The 21,793-nt window shown below is 39.5% G+C and overlaps 1 protein-coding gene across 3 annotated transcripts in view; it reads left to right on the forward strand.

The window, feature by feature from the left end:
• Positions 1-21,793, forward strand: part of LOC122813670 (zinc-binding protein A33-like) — a 483,238-nt gene that overhangs the window by 96,696 nt on the left and 364,749 nt on the right. The window lies entirely within an intron of this gene.

Raw genomic sequence — 21,793 nt, forward strand, 5'->3', positions numbered from 1 at the left:
AGTCCCTCCCAAGAGATAATATTCCTTGGTGCAAGCTTAAATACAACTGCCCAGATGGCTTATCTCACGCCAGACAAACAAAGGCAACTGACTTCTTACTTCAAAATGTTGGCAACAAAGACCCAGTTATCTGCAAGAAAAATTCTGCAGGTGTTGGGCTTCATGGCATCCTGCATTCTACTAATTCCATATGCGAGACTGCATATGAGGAAATTACAATGGTATCTAAAAAGTGTTTGGACTCAACATTGCCACAGCCTGGAAACATTGATTACTCTCATTCCTTGCCTGCAACAGGAGTTTCGATGGTGGGCACAGGCCTGTCACCACAACAAGGGACAGCCATTCACTTTGCCCACAGCCAGGCAGACAATAACAACAGATGCATCAGATTATGCCTGGGGAGCCCGCATGGCAGGAAAATGTATTCAGGAAACATGGGCCACAAGCCAAATGCATCTTCATATCAATCAGAAAGAGATGCTAGCTGTTCAGAATGCCCTGACAGCTTTCAAGGATCTACTTCATCCAGGACAACTAATGATAAAGACGGACAATACTACGGTCATGTGGTACATAAACAAGCAGGGAGGCACACATTCCTACACCCTCTGCAGACAAGCCATGACTTTGTGGGACACAGCATTGACTTATCAAGTACACCTGCAAGCACAATTCCTGCCAGGAAAGATAAATACTCTGGCAGACGAACTAAGCAGAAACCCCATGGATCCCCACGACTGTAAACTGGATCCACAAGTCTTCAGCATGATAACAAGGAAATGGGGATGCCCATACATAGATCTATTTGCCTCCCCTCACAACTGCCAACTACAGAGATTCTGCACAAGGACTTATCACAAGCAAGTATGGAAAGTGGATGCTTAATCATTCAGCTGGAAAGCCCTTACAGTATATGCCTTTCCTCCATTGCCTCTCCTCCCCAAGGTACTCCTAAAGGTCAGACAAGAGAGCACTGGTACCCAATCCTAAAGAGCTTGTCTCAAGGCCCAGCCTGGACATTACCTCAAATTCCTCACTTACCGACCCAACAAAACAATCAGATCCTGCTCAGCCAGCTCAGAACCCTAAATCTGGCAGCATGGCGGATAATGTAACCATTCAGAACACACCTCTCTCTAAAGCAGTTATGGATGTTATTTTGGAGGCCAGGAGGCCCAGCACCAGAAAATCGTATGCAGAAAAATGGAAGAGATTTTGTGCCTGGAACCAGGCACAAGGAATTGACACGCTGGTACCAAATATCCCTCAGATTTTACAATACCTAACTGAGATGCTGGACAAAGGCCTATCCTTTTCATCAATTAAGATCCATGCCTCTACCATTTCAGCTCATTACAATACGGACCCACCTATTTTTTCACATCCACTGCTAAGGCAGTACCTCAGAGGGGCAAAAAACATAAGACCTCCAAGGAGAGTGCCAATACCTGCATGGGACCTCAATTATGCCTTGGAAAAACTCACACTGCCTCCTTTTGAGCCAGCCAATACAGCTGACATAAAATTCTTATCATGGAAAACAGCTCTGCTCCTAGCAATAACCTTGGCAAGAAGAGTCTCAGAGTTACAGGCACTAATGGCTGTGGAACCTTTTATAATTTTCCATCCAGACAGGGTTTCTCTGAGGACAAACCCAACTTTTATGCCTAAAGTAGTGTCCAGTGTGGCCCTTAACCAAACCATTAATTTGCCTACCTTTTATCTAAACCCACAGAATAAGGGGGAGAGACTTCTGCATTTTTTGGACATACACAGACAGCTACGCTTCTACTTGGACAGAACTAAAGGTTTCAGAAAGACTGAGCAACTCTTAGTGGCATCTGCTGCAGGATCACAAGTAAAGGCTATCTGTAAGCAGACTATTTCAAAATGGATAGGCCACTGCATTCGTTTCTGTTATTCACAACATGGCAAATCAGTGCCTAAGGACATTAGGCCACATTCAACTAGAGCAGCAGCCACTTCAGCAGCCTTCCTCAGAAGAGTACCAACCAAAGACATTTTAGAGGCTGCAACTTGGTTTTCAGTGCACACTTTTACAAAGCACTACCACTTACCTCTTTACTCTAAATCCAGACCAGGCTTTGCCACTGCAGTCCTGCAGGGTCTCATAGCCACTCCTAATTCTATTTAGACCCAGCCACCCAACCTCAGCTTTGGGATTCAACCCAAGTGTAATGACTGCAACAGTGAAACACGATGAACATAGTACAGTTGTGTACCTACCATAAATGTAGATGTTCGAGTGTATTCACTGTTGCAGTCCAGGTTACCCACCCACCATCCCCCTTTCTTTGCTGGGACTTATCTGTACTTCTCTATTCTATACAACCTATGTGGTGTATTTGCTGTAGATGAAGGTAATGCTTATTTTAGTGCATGCTTTTGTACTGGCATAATTTTTAGCCTACCTTTTTGGGAGCACCTGACATCTGGGGCAAGAAAAACTGAAGAAAATGGTGTCAGCTGCATCTTTTACGCACTGACGTCAGGGAAGAAGTGACAGCAACCGACGCTGGACCAAGACTTTGGAATTCAGGCTGACTGCGGGTAGCCTTCCAGCAGGATAACCCAAGTGTAATGACTGCAACAGTGAATACACTCAAACATCTACATTTATGGTAGGTACACAATTGTACTTTTTGCTGGAAATACCTGTTTTAATTAAGATCTGTGTGGTGTAGTGGGTTAATACAGTAGGTTGTAGCTGACAGGGTCCTGGGTTTCAAACATTGCAGAGTTGATAGTTTTGTACATGCGACCAAAAATGTGAAAAACACATAAGATGATTAAGGCTCATTAAAGCTCATTTAAGCTGATTTGCATGATGCAGTGCTTCACTTAGCTCTGTGCAAACCCATGCTAAAAAATTAAAAAGAAAAGAAAAAAGGGGTGATAGGATAGTGATAAAATAGGAGCAAGGAGGGGGAAAACATAGTGAAAGGCAGATAGAGATATGCAGGAAGGGTGTAGGAAAGAACCATAGCTCTCCATTTGTACAGCAACAGCTGTACATTTTGACTTATTTTGTAGTTTGTAGATGAATTTGGACTCTCAGACCCAAGAGAGAGGGGCTAGGACAACATAAATGTGTTATCAAGCCAATTGGACCACATTATTTGTGTCCACTGGACATGTGTGTGAAATGTAGAGCTATGTATGGGGCAATATTTTTTTTTTGTGGGACAGGTGTCCATTTTTTTCCAGGTGAGAGTGGAATGTTGGGGAAGGGACATAGTTACACGTGGGGAGGTAAGTTGGGTAGGAGAGGATACAATAGCAGACAGACAAGACAGCAGACAGAGGTGGTGTTTAACATATGAGGGAGGTAAACACCTTGGATGGGGAGGGAGTTGTGGAATCTGAGATGCATGTGCTTCCAGATGGCAGCAGTGTGACTGACATCCCCACCCATGGGCAGTCCATACTGCTTCTACACTGTCCTGAAGGTGGCTGTGCTGGAGGTTGGGCACCATGGACAGCCTGCCCCACCAGGTTGGCCAGTGTATCCTCAATCTGGTGCAGACGACGTTCATAGCTGTGATGGACGATCCTGCACACCATGGCTGGTTCATAGGTTTATAGGTAGGAACTAGGCTATTGACCCTAGGGCCTATATAAGCTTAGCCAAAAAGGTACCCTGGCTTTTGCCACCCAGGAAAATTATATTTCCTGTGCCCTTGTCAAGCAGAGCCACAGAAGTGATCCCCGGGGTGAATTTCCTATTTCCCATTCAATCATCAAGATTTTTCTTGAAGAGTGTTAATGAGGAGCTCTGCTTGACATAGAGAGGTAGTCTGTTCCAGAGTATGGGAAGTCTCTGGGACAGAAATCTATCCATTCAGCATATTCTGTTTATTGTGGTGACAAGCTTTATGTCCCTAGAGTGTGTAGCTCAGAAAGATTGGGATTTCTTTAAGTGGCACATGTCCAACAACTCTGGGTTTGACATTGCTTTGTATGTTAGGCAGAGATCGCCTCTGACTAGGCGATATGCGACAGAGTAAGGCTGGAGATTTTTGAGACAGTCTGCAGAGGGCGTCTGCTTGAGGCCAGTAATTCTCTTTGTGAGGTATTTCTGTGGCCTTTCCAGTTGATGTAGATGTCTTGTGAGGTACATACCAAAAGGGGAATTGTACTCTATAATGGGTCTAATGAGTGATGAGAAGAGAGGAGGGGAACAATGACCTCTTTTTTCCTGGATGAGAAAATGTTTGTGATGAGGTGTGCATGTAGAAGGATTTCTTCACTACTGTGGTGATGTGATTATCAAAGGACAGACTACTGTCCACCTGTGTCCCAAGGTCTCTTATCACTCTTTCAGTGTTAAGTACACTACCACCTATGTGGTAGTTCATGGGTACAGAGTTTTTACCAAAGGGGATTACAATGCACTTTTTGGCACTGAGCTTGAGGCCATGTTTTTGATACCAGACATCTGCTTCAGTGAGGCCCTTTTGTAGGATGTCCACATCATTAGGAGTTTTGATTATGGCTTCTAGTTTGCAGTCATCTATGAACTTCATTAGCCAAAGACTTTCTGTGTTATTCTGTACTTCAGAGAAGTAGATACCAAACAGGAGAGGACCCAGGACTGAACCCTGTGGTACTCTACTTGTCACTTGTCTAACGTTGGATTTGAAGTCTGCTACTTTCACAGTGTGGGTTCTGTCATTGGTGTGTGGTATCAGTGTGGTAGTTGTTGTTGGGTGACTACTACCCTCCACCACTGCTCCCAGGGGGAGGCTGAGCCCTCTCCCCTGAGGAGGTTCCACCCAAAGGTGGTGCAGGGGCAGTGGAGGGGGCAAAACCAGCCTGTGTCCCAGATGTGCCATGACCCGGTGCCATGGCCAGCTGAGGTAGTGTAGGTGGATCATTGGAAACTGGCCTACCCTGATGTACTGTAATGATGGATAGGCTAGTTATTCCCCAAACATTGTTAGTAAAAACAGCATGCTAGAACATTGAACATAAACTGATTACAAACCATGCATATTGTGCGAAACACACCAATAAATAACAGAATGGTTAGAATGCAAACAGAATGCCAGTAACAGTTACAACATAAGGCCAACAGAACTGGTAATTCAAAAAGATACATTAATATGCAACCATTATAATACATAACAACAATAAAATGCATACCCCAAAATACAGTTTAATGTAACAATGTATGTTAATAGTAAACCATTACCAATAAATAGCAGTGATAAATAAATGAAGATAAGGGGTGAGGAGATGGAGAAATACAGTCCATTAATACCATTATAGGCTATAAAGTTGAAAACAGTACTACTATCTACTCTACAGGTCTGTCCTTTAGTTATATTTACAAGTCCCCTATAAGTGCTCTAGCATATACAGACCTCTCAAGCTATCTGCATAGGACAGTATGGGCCAAGCAGTAACAACTGCGGGTACACAACTACACAGAACACTTGCACATCAGGTGGACCTATGTAACTACCAAGCTGTACTGTGTGTTGATGTAGTGATACTTTGCAATATTGGTAATAATTTGTATGTTAAACCTGTGACAGATGGATTGTGCACTACTAATTACATTATGTGACAGCATGACACTTGAGAAACATGTATGTGTACAGTACAGAAAGTAAACAACTATCATGCCTTGCTTGACAGGCATGCGGCTATAACCCAATAGCAGTGACTGGAGAGGCATCTGCATCAAATGCATTAATTGACTGCAGCAACCTTTAACAGACACTCCAGGCATACAACCGTACCAAGATTACACATTTTATTTTATTTTATTTTAATATCACTGTACTTATTTCCTTTATTTTATGCTGTATTATCACATTCCTGGTAATGATTTTAACAGTCTGTGACATCTGAACACACAATTGTTTACTGAAAATATTGGCTACCTCACTCATTTACCTGTACTTTCTGTGGAGAGAAAATCAGTAATCATTACATGACTGATTCTATAATATTTAGTGCTACATAGCGCTGGATTTGAACCCTGATCTATATGTGGCAGCATCTACTTCATACAGAGCATTTAACAAACTGAACTCCTGAGTCACTGCTGATTACTTCTTGACTAATATTTGCCTACAGCTCACCTGGAATGAAAATCTGACCTGGTAGCAGTACTACAGTTTTATACCAGACTGCAGTGACAGTTGAATAGACATGCATGAAATTCACACATGACAGAGGAACTAGATAAGCTATACATTACTAAATAGATTGCAGGTGTACACATTATATTGTTAGTGGGTTGAAATATCTGTGAAGTCACCAAACAATATCAGATCATGGGTTGGCTATCTCATCCATATACCTTGCTTACCTGCTGTTTGTGGAAGGCAGAGAATTATGTGAACAATATTGACCTTGAAACAGCCTTGACCATTACTATATGTGTTAAACATAACAGTTGGCAGCCATTATATTTGCAGTGTACAGCTATTACACTGTTATACTTGACTGCATCACCTTACCTAACAGCCTGAATGCATATACCTGAAATGCAATGGTTAAAACAAGACAATCCTGGTGTGCACAATTTACCTTGCTGAATGGCATTGCTTCATTTATTTATTATTTATTTCCAGTTTGATAACCAGGGAAGTCCACTGGGCCAAGCAGAGCCCATTTTCAGTGAGGGCCCGGGGAGAAAAGCTACAACAGCAGTTAACAGAATATAACATAAGTAAAGTATGGAATATACAGTATACAAAAGCATAAATATACAATTTAAAATACAAATACAAAATTAGGGAGTATATGTTTAAAAAAAACACAAATCTTAAAGTATAGATAAAGTCAAAAGTAATGTGTTATTGCAGCACAGTTGTCATAATTGACTTCTTGCAAAACAGTTCTAATTTCACACTTATTGCATAACAGCATTTATTAGAGATACCTTCATGAATGTACTGGTATAGTTTCAAGTTTTTATTGTACAGTTATTGCACTACAAACATTTTGCAGATACTTTAGTATGGTTAATGCTTTACTCTTTATTGCTTATTTGACTATAGATAGCAAAATACATCTGTACTCACCACACTCATGGCGCAACCTGGCCAAGTGCCCAGCATGCGCCTCAATGTTGCAAGCCCTCTCCCCTGCAGCTGTTGAGGGAAAAGCACACCATTATGCATACGAGTTTAGCAGAAATTTGGTTTAAATATTTGGTCAAACAGAGGTAAATGTACTTACAGACATGTGGGGCATTCCCTGCCTGAGCGTCTTGGACCCAGGTGGCAAGAGGTCTGCCTTCTGAAGCTTCAAGTCATCATAGTGGTAACGGACCTGCTCACCTGTGTGGGGGATACCTGTCTCACTGGTGAGCTCATGTCCCAGCTAATTCCAGGCCTCTGCCTTACACTCTGTGTCTTGAAACTTCCCCTGCAGCAGCAGCTGGTCATCATGGTTTTCCACCAGGAGTCCAACCATGACCATGAACTCCTGAATGCCCCACCACTGTGCAAGAAAGTGCGCACCCTCTCCAATGCCAGCCATAGTCACTACACAGGTAGAACTCCAACTGATTATGCTGTATTCCCACCTAGTGAGCTTTATATAGCCTGTTTTCCTACCCTTAAATGCCGTTGGGCAACATTTAAAAATGTGGCGTGTCACTTAGCACCATGCAAACCAGTGCAGCTGAGCTAAGCAGTGTGAAAACTCACAGAACTCCCCATTCTTAGCAGTGCTTAGCAGTGCACTAACCAGCCAAGTTGTGCCAAGCAGTGCATAAATATTTTCAGCATTATTATGTTTATGCAATGCTTAGCAGGTCTTAGCAGAGCTTAGCTGTGTGTAGCAGACAAGTATTTAAAAACAATTGGCATAATTTTTATTTCCAGAATAAATGCTCATCTTCCCTTTCACATATTCAAACCCTACACCTACTGGATATAAGGCCATAACTCTATCTACGTGGATATGTGGAATTCTCCTATACCTTTACATATACCTCTGAGTTTCCTTTAAGCACTACTGAACAGTGCACCACACCACACAAACCTGCTCAGCTATGCTTAAACTTGACCTTTAAGTCAATAATTAAATGTACCTGGTTTCTATTTTTAGATGTCTGGCACATGTCAATTGTTGAGCTCTGCACCATGCCACACAAACATAGTTTTTAAAAAAATAACAAAAAACTTACTTTGATATAAAGCAATTGGACAGTGCAGGGAGCATGTTACTCATCTTTAAAGACAGTTAGTACCATGCTCCCTACACTGATTCAATTACCATGTTCCATGGCTGTCACTCAGCAATGCACCATCATTAATATGCATGGTGTGCTGCTGAGAGGGAACCATGTACATTGACACAGCTACATTCCATGTAGGTTCTATACTATGTCTACACAGAAAATATTAAATCTGGGGGATAATTTTAAAAGTTCTGCCATCACTATCTTTTAGACTTAAATAGCACATAGTAATATACAACAACTTGTTTGCAGCAACATTTTAAATGGTGTTTCATTAAATCTCACATGCATAAACTGATACAGTCAAACTCTGGCGTTAGTTCTACAGCTGGTATATTTTACTATATAGACCAGCAAGTACTACAAGACATGTCAAACAGAAGACATTTCACTGATTACTTATAATAAAAATCAAAAGATACAAAGTAATTTATGAAATAATTGGAGATGTGGGCCATCATCCCTTAACAAAAATCACTACAAATTCAGAAAAAACTAGATTGTAATACTATGGTTTTAGTCTTTTGGTCCATCCCCTTTTTCATTTTCATTTCTCTAAATATTTTGGGTTTCTAATACTGTGACAGAAATGCACTCCATTCTTGAGTCAAGGTATGATTAAAGTCGTTGAAATTAGTATTACTTCAGTCTTGAATGTTTGCCAAGAATGCTGTTCTTAGCACCTTCAGTATATTCAGAACTGTTTCTTTTTGCAATGTGTATGGAGTAACATGTATCAATATTTTAAGTATGCTTGTTTCACTAAGTATTATCTTGAGTAAATGAATAAAATACAATCTTAAATCTTACCAGTCATTTTGAAAAGCAAATGTAAGTAACAAGTTATTGAAGTAGCTCTGATGAAGTCCATTACTTTAGGATGAAAGCGCTTAGCTTCCTTTTTTAAACATTAGTTTGGATTTTCCGGTCTTCTTTTCATCAAGTACTCTGGGACTATTACTGTTTTATTGATTTGAGGTATGACCTCCTTATCATGTATAATACCAAATATTAGTACAAAAAACATGTTGTTTTGCATTTTATTTTGTTAAGTGCAGTCCACTGAAATTTTTCTCAGAACTGAAGACTCCTTCCTTGACATCATAAAAGAGAACCCACAATGTTTAACTACCTAATTAAGTTACTTAGTTATGTTATTAATTATTTTAAAATTAAATTAAATAATAAGTTAATAAGGTTTTAAGTTATTTATTTATTTAATTATCTACTTATTGGCATTTGTTTACCAGGAAAGTCCACTGGGCCAAACAAATTCCCATTTTCAGTGGAGGCCCAGGGAGAAATGCTCCAAGGTAATAACAACACTTACATAAAGTTTCAAGAAGTTTCCATAAAAATTTCCAAAAAAGATCAAGAGAATTACAAAAATTAAATTGGTAGAAAATTTACATAAAAAAATTGTAGGAAATAGTTAAAGCTGATAAAATATTATAATACCAGCAAAGTTAAATATGTTCATAACAGTGACAATAATAACATACCACAATACCAGGAAAAACAAAATAGTGCAAAATTATATAGTTATGAGCACCACAGAATGCATGTAAATCAAGGCATTATACAGAATAATAAAGCATATATATATATATATATATATATATATATATATATATATATATATATAAAGGGATAAGCGGTGTACTTTGCAATATATAGAGGAGAAGGAAGGTGGAAACAAAAGGGGAAATGAAGAAGATGAGAGATAGGGAGGGAAAAGTACATAGAATTGAACATTTAAAAAAAAGAAAAATATAGGAGAGAAGAGGGAAACAGTGGTTAGAGAGTAAAATAAATGTAGGAGGAGGATTTAAGTAGTTAAACGTTTATTAGGAATTATAGAGAAAACAAAATGTTGCAGCAGGAAGTAGAGAAAAAGAGCTTGATTCAAATGATGAATTAAGTAATGGCAGAGGAAGGAATTGAACAGTTGCATGTCCAGTTGGAGAGGAGATTTAGGTATATTATTCCATATTCTGGCAATGTTATAAGAATATAATAACTGGCCTGCAGATGACTTAAGTTTATGAACTTGAAGATGATGTTGGTGTTCAGATCACAGTGGCCTTATGAGGTTGTAAAGGGTGAGTAGGGAGCTAAGGGAAAGACAGTCTTGTGGTTTATGAATACATTTGTGTACATTTGTGAGCTGAAGGAGTGATAGGTAGTGAGGGAATTCTAGCAATTGTAATTTTTTTGGGGCAATACACTGATAAGTAGAATGGCGAGTGATTGTAGCAAATTTAGCAATCTTGTTATAGCATGTTTCTAATTTTGTTTTCAAGGAGGACTGTAGGTTGATTAGTAAAGGTGTGCCACAGGATAATGAGGGTAACAGGTAAGATAGTGCTAATACTTGTTTAGTTGGGAGGGAGAGGAACTTTTTATGTCTATAGAGTAGTCCAAGTTTTTTGTGTATCTTATTTATATTATTTTGGATATGCAAATCAAATTTAAGGTTTTCGTCGATTATTACTCTTAACAATTTAGTGTGAGTTACTATCTCAATTTTGGTAGAGATAAGGGAGAATATATTGATGTCAGCTTTATTGATAGGTGCATTTCTCTTAGGAGTGAAGACCATAAGTTTAGTTTTTTGGGGATTTAAAGAAAAGTGTTTTTTGTGAAGCCAAGTTTCCACAGCGGAAAATGCTATTTGGGTGGTCTGTTGTAGTACATTTCTGTTGGGAGCAGAGCAGACTATTGTGGAGTCATCTGCATACTGGAATAGGGAGCCCTGATGGATGGCTTGGTGAGAGGTTGTTGATAAAAATGCTGAACAGAAGAGGGCCTAAAATAGAGCCTTGGGGTACACCTGTAGGGTTGTGAAGGTAAGGAGAAATGGAATTCTGGTATTTAGCAGCATGCTGTCTGATACAGTGATAGCTTTTGAAGCAATTATGTGACTGGGGAGATAGTCCTATACTAGTGAGCTGGGAGAGGAGGATAGTGTGAGAGATGGTATTGAATGCTTTCGATTGGGCCAAGAAAAGGGCTGATACAATGTGTGCTGAGTCTTAGGCTTTGTTGACCATGTCTAAGAAGGATATTAGAGCAGTAGATGTGCTGTGTCCTGAGCAGAACCCATGCTGTGTTGGGGAGAGGATTTTGGTCTTTAGAAGGTAGTCTAAGAGTTGTTTTTGCACATATTTTTAAGAATTTTAGAGATGGGGGAAAGCATAGCAATGGGTCAGAAATCTGAGGTATCGGTTGATGGGCCACATTTATGAAGTGGTAGGATGATTGCTTTTTTCCAGAGGCAAAGGACTTGGGATTCTTGGATAGAGCTGTTAATAAGAATGCTAATTGGATATGCCACAGCATCAGCAATGATTTTAAGAAATTTGGCAGGAATTCTGTCAGCTGAGTTTGAGCAGAGTTTTCATTTCAGAAAGAGTTTATGACTTAGGAGGTAGGGATGGGAGAAAGATTAAATTATGGCTGGGTAGATTGTTGTGTGCAGTTTGGAAGGGGGTGTTACAGCTTGGAACGGGATTAATGCAAAGTAGTTGAGGTACTGTGGAAGTTCTGAGGTAAAGTGTGTTGAGGGGTGATGAAGGAGTGGAGGATGCAGGAATAGTATTATTAGGGAGAGATAGAGAAGAAGTAGCAGCAGTGATAGCAATGGTGTCAATAAAGTAGGAGTTAAAGATGCTAGCTATTTGTTCAGGAGGCATGTCGGGAGATGGGCAGGCATTGGCTTTGCTGCCAGGGTTTAGGAGGTTATTCATGGAAGACCAGAACATGTTGGGGGTTTTTTTTCTATTTGTTTGTTGGTTCCAAAAGTACTGAGTTTCCCAACTTTGTCCCTATTAGTCATGATTTCTTTGGTAGCTTTTGAGCTTTTGTTAACCATAGGGCATGATTGATTTTGACTCTTTTGGTTCTAGTATGAGCTAGGCTATCCACAATTTTTAGACAGGTGTTATTAAAGAAGAGCAGAGTGTCATCCAATGGAAGACTTTTAAGACAATTCCAGTTAATGCAATTTAGTAAGCTATTAAATGTGGAGTAACATGTATCAATATTTTAAGTATGCTTGTTTCACTAAGTATTATCTTGAGTAAATGAATAAAATACAATCTTAAATCTTACCAGTCATTTTGAAAAGCAAATGTAAGTAACAAGTTATTGAAGTAGCTCTGATGAAGTCCATTACTTTAGGATGAAAGCGCTTAGCTTCCTTTTTTAAACATTAGTTTGGATTTTCCGGTCTTCTTTTCTTCAAGTACTCTGGGACTATTACAGTTTTATTGATTTGAGGTATGACCGTCTTATCATGTATAATACCAAATATTAGTACAAAAAACATGTTGTTTTGCATTTTATTTTGTTATGTTCAGTCCACTGAAATTTTTCTCAGAACTGAAGACTCCTTCCTTGACATCATAAAAGAGAACCCACAATGTTTAACTACCTAATTAAGTTACTTAGTTATGTTATTAATTATTTTAAAATTAAATTAAATAATAAGTTAATAAGGTTTTAAGGTATTTATTTATTTATTTAATTATCTACTTATTGGCATTTGTTTACCAGGAAAGTCCACTGGGCCAAACAAATTCCCATTTTCAGTGGAGGCCCAGGGAGAAATGCTCCAAGGTAATAACAACACTTACATAAAGTTTCAAGAAGTTTCCATAAAAATTTCCAAAAAAGATCAAGAGAATTACAAAAAATAAATTGGTAGAAAATTTACATAAAAAATTGTAGGAAATAGTTAAAGTTGATAAAATATTATAATACCAGCAAAGTTAAATATGTTCATAACAGTGACAATAATAACATACCACAATACTAGGAAAAACAAAATAGTGCAAAATTATATAGTTATGAGCACCACAGAATGCATGTAAATCAAGGCATTATATAGAATAATAAAGTATATATATATATATATATATATATATATATATATATATATATACATAAAGGGATAAGAGGTGTACTTTGCAATATATAGAGGAGAAGGAAGGTGGAAACAAAAGGGGAAATGAAGAAGATGAGAGATAGGGAGGGGAAAAGTACATAGAATGGAACATTTAAAAAAAAAGAAAAATATAGGAGAGAAGAGGGAAACAGTGGTTAGAGAGTAAAATAAATGCAGGAGGAGGATTTAAATAGTTACACGTTTATTAGGAATTATAGAGAAAACAAAACATTGCAGCAGGAAGTAGAGAAAAAGAGCTTGATTCAAATGATAAATTAAGTAATGGCAGATGAAGGAATTGAACAGTTGCATGTCCAGTTGGAGAGGAGATTTAGGTAGATTATTCCATATTCTGGCAATGTTATAAGAATATAATAACTGGCCTGCAGATGACTTAAGTTTATGAACTTGAAGATGATGTTGGTGTTCAGATCACAGTGGCCTTATGAGGTTGTAAAGGGTGAGTAGGGAGCTAAGGGAAAGACAGTCTTGTGGTTTATGAATACATTTGTGTACATTTGTGAGCTGAAGGAGAGATAGGTAGTGAGTAAATTCTAGCAATTGTAATTTTTTTGGGGCAATACACTGATGAGTAGAGTGGCGAGTGATTGTAGCAAATTTATCAATCTTGTTATAGCATGTTTCTAATTTTGTTTTCAAGGAGGACTGTAGGTTGATTAGTAAAGGTGTGCCACAGGATAATAAGGGTAACAGGTAAGATAGTGCTAATACTTGTTTAGTTGGGAGGGAGAGGAACTTTTTATGTCTATAGAGTAGTCCAAGTTTTTTGTGTGTCTTATTTATATTATTTTGGATATGCAAATCAAATTTAAGGTTTTCGTCGATTATTACTTTTAACAATTTAGTGTGAGTTACTATCTCAATTTTGGTAGCGATAAGGGAGAATATATTGATGTCAGCTTTATTGATAGGTGTATTTCTCTTGGGAGTGAAGACCATAAGTTTAGTTTTTTGGGGATTTAAAGAAAAGTGTTTTTTGTGAAGCCAAGTTTCCACAGTGGAAAATGCTATTTGGGTGGTCTGTTGTAGTAAATTTCTGTTGGGAGCAGAGCAGACTATCGTGGAGTCATCTGCATACTGGACTAGGGTGCCCTGATGGATGGCTTGGTGGGAGGTTGTTGATAAAAATGTTGAACAGAAGAGGGCCTAAAATAGAGCCTTGGGGTACACCTGTAGGGTTGTGAAGGTAAGGAGAAATGGAATTCTGGTATTTAGCAGCATGCTGTCTGATACAGTGATAGCTTTTGAAGCAATTATGTGACTGGGGAGATAGTCCTATACTAGTGAGCTGGGAGAGGAGGATAGTGTGAGAGATGGTATTGAATGCTTTCGATTGGGCTAAGAAAAGGGCTGATACAACGTGTGCTGAGTCTTAGGCTTTGTTGACCATGTCTAAGAAGGATATTAGAGCAGTAGATGTGCTGTGACCTGAGCAGAACCCATGCTGTGTTGGGGAGAGGATTTTGGTCTTTAGAAGGTAGTCTAAGAGTTGTTTTTGCACATATTTTTAAGAATTTTAGAGATTGGAGAAAGCACAGCAATGGGTCAGAAATCTGAGATATCGGTTGATGGGCCACATTTATGAAGTGGTAGGATGATTGCTTGTTTCCTGAGGCAAAGGACTTGGGATTCTTGGATAGAGCTGTTAATAAGAATGCTAATTGGATATGCTACAGCATCAGTAATGATTTTAAGAAATTTGGCAGGAATTCTGTCAGCTGAGTTTGAGCAGAGCTTTAATTTCAGAAAGAGTTTATGATTTAGGAGGTAGGGATGGGAGAAAGATTAAATTATGGCTGGGTAGATTGTTGTGTGCAGTTTGGAAGGGAGTGTTACAGCTTGGAACGGGATTAATGCAAAGTAGTTGAGGTACTGTGGAAGTTCTGAGGTAAAGTGTGTTGAGGGGTGATGAAGGAGTGGAGGATGTAGGAATAGTATTATTAGGGAGAGATAGAGAAAAAGTAGCAGCAGTGATAGCAATGGTGTCAATAAAGTAGGAGTTAAAGATGCTAGCTATTTGTTCAGGAGGCATGTCGGGAGATGGGCAGGGATTGGCTTTGCTGCCAGGGTTTAGGAGATTATTCATGGAAGACCAGAACATGTTGGGGTTTTTTTTTCTATTTGTTTGTTGGTTCCAAAAGTACTGCTGGTTGTCTTTGGAAATGAGTTTTTTTTAGCTTGGTTTTGGAGTTTCCCAACTTTGTCCCTATTAGTCATGATTTCTTTGGTAGCTTTTGAGCTTTGTTAACCATAGGGCATGATTGATTTTGACTCTTTTGGTTCTAGTATGAGCTAGGCTATCCACAATTTTTAGACAGGCATTATTAAAGAAGAACAGAGTGTCATCCAATGGAAGACTTTTAAGACAATTCCAGTTAATGCAATTTAGTAAGCTATTAAATGTGGGGGTTAAAGTGTGAAAGATTTGAGACAAGTTTGATATTGTGGTCTTTAGGGAAGGATGAATAGGCTTGGTTAGCATAGGCAGGGAGGTGACCACTAATGGAATTGGACATGGTGCCAAAAGTTATGTATTGGAGGGGTCTGAGACAAGAATCCAGTCTAAGATGGAACCTTCATTGGTTTTATTGTTGCACCTTTTAGTGGTAGACACTAGTTGGGTGAAGTGAAACAGATTTACGCTGGAGGGTGTATTTTTGGAGGAAGTAGTAGTCCAATCAATATTCATGTCACCAAGGATAATTGTTTAATTTTTTATAGTATAGGAAATCTAGGAAAGGATATCTTCTAAAACTGGAATGTTGTTTCCAGGGGATGTATAAGATAATAATACAAAGTTTTTAGAGCAGTTGATTTCCAAAAAGGATATCAAAATTTCAGTGTTTTTGAATTGTGGGATAGATTCTGTAAATGGTGAGATGTTGAGGGTATTGCGGTAGATGATGGCAGCAGTGCCTCCTTTTTTATTAAGTCTATCTGCCCTAATTACACTGACGTTAGGTGGGCGAAACGTAGAGTCCTGTATAGTGAGTCTTAACCAAGTTTCTGTAGCAATTAGGATATTTATTTATTTATTTATTTATTTATTTATCTATTTATTGACATTTGTTAACCGGGTTAGTCCAACTGGGACTGTGGCCCATTTTCAGTGGAGACCCGAGGAGAAAAGTTCCAAATAGTACAATATATCACAAGAGTAGGAAACAAATAAAAACACTATATCATTACAGTAGGAAATAAAATATAAACAAAAGTAACAAGTATAATACTTATAGTGAAAACAAAAATTGTAAACAATTTTTTTTTCGCTCAGGGCAGTTCTATGCTACTGTACTTGAGAGGGGAGAGTACAGAGTGTAAGTAGGGTCAACTGTGAGAGAAATGAGTGGGGAGGAGGGAGCTAAGTAGGGTCATGGCAGGGGCAGGTTCTGAAATAGAGTAGATGTGTTTTTAGTTTGTTTTTAAACAGAGAGGTGTGAGAAATTGAGTGTATGTAAAGGGGAAGTTTGTTCCAGGCATGGGCTACAGAGTATTTGTAGAGTAGTTTGCCTACTTACTTATTTGGGTGGTAAATATCAAGCAACTGTTGATTAGAAGTGTGGAGGGGTAGGGATGGGATGTAGATAGAGACTAGGGCAGATAGAGATGGACAGCAGGAAGGTTTATAGAGCATAGAGTGTAGCATGTGGAATTGGTAGAGATGTAGTAGTTGTGGAAGTTCCAGCCATTGTAGAGACTTTAAAGCAATACCATGGTGTGTGTTGTTAGGGGAGTTAGTGATGAATCTGGCTATTTTATGGTAGGATTGTTGGAGTGTGTTTAGGGTAGTAGCTTGGATATTGGTAGGAACTGGAGCAGCATAGAGGAGAGAGTGGAGGAGAAGAGCCTCACCTAGGGTGTGTCTAGCTTTAGGACTAAGGTATTTTCTGTTGCGGTATAAGATGCCTAGCTTCTGATGAGTTTTCTTTATGCATTGTTGTATGTGTTGGTTGAATTTTAGTTCATCATCGATGATGACCCCTAAGAGATTAGTGTAGGTGTCAGGATAGCTGTATTGTTAGAAGAATTAATGACAAAGCCAGACATATGATGAGAAAGAAAACAGGGCAGGAAAAGTAAGAGGTTTTTTTTTTTTTTTTTTTGGGATTGAGTATCAGTAGATTTTTTGAAAGCCATTGTTCGGTGGATAATAGAGCTTTTTGGGTTAGGGAGTGTAGGTCAGGGATGTTGTTAGCTGTAGAAATAATTGTGGAGTCATCAGCATATTTAATGAGAGATGACTGCTTGCAAGAGGTGAAAAGATCATTGGTAAAGATGTTAAACAAAAGTGGTCCTAAGATGGAGCCCTGTGGGACACCAGTAGAGATGGGAAGGAAAGAAGATGAGGAAGAGAGCCATTTGACAGATTGTTTGTGGCCAGATAGATATCTAGAGAACCAGGTGAGGGTGGAGGTGGATAGATGAAAATAATTGGCTAGTTTGGATAGAAGTAATGGGTGGGAGACAGTTTCAAAAGCTTTGGAGAGGTCAAGGAAGAGACAGAAAGTAAGTTTATTGTTGTCCAAAGATTCTGCAATGGTATGAGTGAAGGAGAGTAGAGCAGTAGTGGTGCTGTGATAGGGGCGGAATCCATGTTTGGTAGGGGTGAATAAGTTTTGATTGAGAAGGTGATTAAAAAGCTGTGTGTGTGTATTTATTTTTCTTGTATCTTGGATAGTGGAGACAGAATGGCAATAGGTCGATAGCTGGAAGGGTCAGCGGAGTTACCTCCTTTATGGAGAGGGATCATAAAGAAAGATTTCCATAGGGTAGGAACTGTAGATTCTTGAATGGATCTATTTATTAATATTGTCACTGGGTAGGCAATTGAGTCAGCTGCAAGTTTGAAGAAGGTAGGAGGTAGTTTGTCAGTGGAGGGAGTATTGAGTAGTAGAGATTTGATGTAACTAGTGGGTACTGGCTTAAAGGAAAATGAAGTAGTATTGGGGGGAGGTGTAGGGTCAGGTAGAGAGGCAGAGTTAGGTTGAGAGGGTAGGAGATTTTGGATGGAGGAGATAAAGTGTGAATTGAGTAGGGTAGCTGTATCCTGAGGGGAAGTATTTGGGTAGGGGTAGGGATTAGAAGGACTTCCTGGGTAAAGGATGCTGTTTAGTGTTGTCCAAAATTTTCAAGGATTGGATTTATATTCATACTGGCCAGAGCTATAAAATGATTTTTTTGTCTATTGTAGTGTGTTTTAGCCAGGTTATGTAGTTGTTTGTATTTGAGAAGAAGAGGTGTTAGTTTAGATTTGGTCCAGGCTTTCCATACATTATCTTTTTGTTTCATGATGGACTTAGTCTCTTTAGATAGCCAGGGAGCATGATTAGATTTCACTCTGATTTTCTTGGAAGGAGCTAGGGAGTCTAGAGTACTCAGGAAAATGCTATTAAAGGTACTAAGAGCATAATTCAGGGAGAGTTGTCTAAGGATGGACCACTCTATGTTTTGGAGAATAGAGTTAAACTGGGAAGAATTGAAAGTGGACAGATTTCGACAGTCTTTGAAAAGGTAGAGTTTAGGAGAGTGGGAGTCATATCTCAAGATGAAGGTAAGGAGATGGTCACTAAGGGAATCTGGTAGGGTTGTGGGGTGGTAGTAGTGATGAGGGGAGTTGGTAAGTATCCAGTCAATTGTGGAGCTGGAAGTAGAGTTTTTGTGGAAATGAGTGAGGGTAGAAATAAGTTGGTGGAAGCCATTAAGGTGAATACTATGTAGGGGAGAGTCAGTAGAAAGTTTGGACCAGTCTGTATTGAAATCGCTGAGGATTAGAGTCTCATAAGGTATGTTGTGGGAGAACCAGGATATGATGTTTTCTAGAATGGGCACATTGTTGCCAGGAGGGAGGTAGATGGAAGCAATAACAAGTTTTTTGTGAGGATTAAGATGAAAGTTTAGAATGAGTAGTACAGCTGGGTGGAAGTCAGGAATGGGAGAGGGGTATGGTGAAAGGTTAAGGTTGTTTGAGTAGAGGATGGCTACGCTACCTCCTTTCTTTGAAGGTCTATCAGAGCAGTAGATGTTGTAGCCAGAAGGGAGTATTTCACTATTTGAGATATGTGGCTTAAGCCATGTTTCAGATAGGGGTAGAACGTGAGGGGTGTAGTAAGCTATCCAAGAGTGCAGCTCTGCGGTTTTATTTGCAAGGCTTTGAATATTCATTGAGTAAAAGGTTAAGTGTTTACATGGAGTTGAGTTTTGAGACAGAGGATGTTGATTGTGTAAGTTGTTAGAAGAGGGCTGTGAGGGGGGTTGTTAAGGTAGATAAGGGGGGAGGGGGAGTGGAGAGGGGAAGAGAGGCCAGGATTGGGGTGGATGTCCCCAGAGGAGAGTAGGTCTTTAGTGAGAAGAGATAGTGTTGTGAATGGTAGAGAGAATCTAGGTAGTCTGGATTTAGTCTTATAGGATGGTTTGAGAACTAGTAATAAGGGTCTTTTATACAGAGTTGTGGTAGAAGTGTTGAATAGGTTTAGGGAGATGGTAAAGGAAGACGTAGTAGGAAAGTTGTAATATGAGTGAGAGGTAGGTGAACAGTGGAGTGGATTTATGAGGTAGTAGTGATAAGAGGTAGAGATAGAGAGCAGAGTGAGTAATGTTGCTGATATAAGAAGATACTGCATGATGAGGTAACTCAGGACAGGTGGGAAGAGAAGATTTCCACAAGTGATGAATAACAGGTGATCTTGATAAGCTTGTTAGATATTGGAGTGAAGCAATGATAATAGGCAGGAAGTGGATTTGTAGTGGATGGCCGGACAGGAAGGGGAAGGATGGTTAAGTATAAAGGAAACTGTACTGGGGGTGGATGGGAATGGGGGTAGGGTAGGGGAGCGAAGTGAGCCCGAGCACAGCGAGGGCGAATGGAGTGGGCTAACCCACTAAGAGGAGAAACCTTCTGAGAGGAGAAATGCAGAAAAAAGTTAATCAGTCATCAAAGAAATGAACAGTATAGGAATAGGGGGAGGGTGAAAACCAGGGCTAACAAAGAGTGGAAAATGAGGTTGCTGGCAACACAGCAGTGCTGGGTTGTGAAGGAAAAGAGAGAAGATAATGGAATAAGAAGGTAGAAGAGAATAATAAAGGAAAAAAAGAAAGTGAAAGGTGTATGGATTTAATAGGCTGAGAGAGGACAGGTGAGAGGGAAAGATAAGTCTATCGAGAAAGTGAAGGAGAGAGATGGAATAGCAGAGAGGGTAACTAAGAGAGAAAAAGTAGCAGTCACAAAGAAAGGAGGAGAGGGAGGGGAGTTTGTTGCTGGTGTTTCTGGGAAGGAGTGACCTCAAGGCAATCTAACAGGGGCAATGGTAAATTGCCTTAAACTATGATATTAACTTAACAGTACAGAACATACTTAAAAAATTATCTTTAGGTCTTTGGAAGTTTCAGGGAGATGCACAGTTCCAGGTCAGGGACTGCAGAGGGTATAAGGCTCCCAGGAGGGCTGTTTCAAAGGCAGGGAAATTAGATGATGGGAGGAGAATAGTTAAAAAATTATCTTTAGGTCTTTGGAAGTTTCAGGGCGATGCACAGTTCCAGGTCAGGGACTGCAGAAGGTATGAGGCTCCCAGCAAGGCTGTTTCAAAGACAGGAAAATTAGACGATGGAGGAGAATAGTTAAAAAATATCTTTAGGTCTTTGGAAGTTTCAGGGAGATGCATAGCTTCAGGTCACGACTGCAGAAGGTATGAAGCTCCCAGCACGGCTGTTTCAAAGGCAGGAAAATTAGATGATGGGAGGAGAATAGATACTTGTGAAAACGCCACGAGCAGGGATGCACAGCAGCATTGTTTAGGGAGAGCCAGGCATGCAACATGGTGGTTTCATTACAGATACTTGAAAATTTAGAGTAGTTAAGTGAAGAGTTTTAGAACAATTAGGGGAGTTAACTTGTGAGAAGAAGAAAGTAGCTCCAAGGTTAGAGTGAATGTCGCTGGAACAGATGAGGGAAGAAAGGGTATGGAAGGGATGGGGTACGATATGTGAGAGCTTGGAGATTATATAATGAAGAAGTGGTACTGAGTGTTGAGTACATAATGTAAGGAATAGTTAGTGGAGAGATTTTGAGTTTTGGCTTAGATAAGAGGAGTTGTATGATGTAGGCTTGGGCTAATGCTGGAGTAGGAATTATGAGCAGAGCATGAATAGGTAGTTAAAGAATTTGTTTTGGGAGGTAAAGAGGGAAGGTTTAATGCTCTTGCTTGTGTTAGAAGCAGAAGAAATAGGGAAAGAACGAAAAGACTAATGTCTGTGAAAAGAGGGGAGACATATTGAACAGAGTGATGTAAGGGCAGTAAGAGAAGATTGTCAGAGAGGAAGTGTAGAGGAGGAAGTGGGGGAGGGAGATTGGATGGTGAGCAAGGGGAGTAGTTAGGAAAGTATAAATGTGAAGAAAGAGGAGGTGGGTGGGAAATGGGTGGGGTAGGGGGAGTGGAGTGAACCTGAGTGCAGCTTACTAAGTTAATATATTGGCTACTATATTTCCATGGTAATAGGAGTTTCTTACTTCCTAAAAATATAAGTTGTCAACTTGGTCTTGCTGGTGGAACTCCTTAAATTAACAGTTAAAGCATTTGATGATGTGGTAGTGAAACTGC

This window comes from Protopterus annectens, chromosome 10.part0 (assembly GCF_019279795.1).
Source record: "Protopterus annectens isolate FY-2018-M chromosome 10.part0, PAN1.0, whole genome shotgun sequence".
NCBI lineage: Eukaryota > Metazoa > Chordata > Ceratodontiformes > Protopteridae > Protopterus > Protopterus annectens.